This window comes from Ananas comosus, linkage group 7, assembly GCF_001540865.1.
Source record: "Ananas comosus cultivar F153 linkage group 7, ASM154086v1, whole genome shotgun sequence".
NCBI lineage: Eukaryota > Viridiplantae > Streptophyta > Magnoliopsida > Poales > Bromeliaceae > Ananas > Ananas comosus.
In genome coordinates, this window is record NC_033627.1 from 7,253,782 (window position 1) to 7,254,687 (window position 906).

A 906-nucleotide genomic window follows, 5' to 3' on the forward strand; every position below is an offset into this window, starting at 1 on the left:
GAAAACTGTACCGAACTGCAATCTTTATCAGATAGCTTTCGGATTTTATTTCTCACTCTATGGGTGTCAGAAAAATATGAAACCTTAAATCTAGCCTCATAAAAATATTTCTGACATCTCCGCCAATTTTCATAATTTTCTGAGACTGTGCATTTTCTGCTTATTTTTCTGTCCCGTCTCCAACAGAAAATTCTAGATCTTCTGTTTTAATTCCGATTTCAGCACAAATCACCTCTGACTTATGTTTTACCTCTATAAATCTAATAAAAATAGTTTCTCACACTATTTTTATTTATTATTATTTTTATACCAAAATCTGGTATATTACATTCTCCACCCCTTAAAAAGAATTTCGTCCGCGAAATTCAAACCACAACTCGATTCAGCTCCTCGAGTAATTGAGGGCACCAATACACTTTTCCACTTCGGAATGGCTTTACACTCCTTGGAACTATCCAAGAGAACTATCACGGAGGGTGCAACACCAAACTCATACAACTTTGTAAGGTGCATCCCACAAAGTGCATTATGGTATCCACCATTCTTGGTGGAAGCGCAAGTCGAAACTCAAAGACTACACACGCTCCAACCCCACTTGTCATTTGGCATGCAAGAACTCTTCTCTGCATTTATTTTCCCTTCAGGGAATACATTCCGATTCTATCTCCAACATTGCTTAAAAGGAACATCACTGATGCATCGCTTCCTCGCGAGTGCTCTAATTCCGCACCGATCTTTAGCTCTAACATGAGATGGCCCACCTCGGCACATCCCAATTCCAATCCTCGAACTCCACGTGGCTTGCCATTAGCTCGAGGTTTCACCAAGAGCACTTCATCACCTGATACCATATGCCACGGTCAACATCACATTACTTTCGCAACAACTCACACGAACACTTCATTC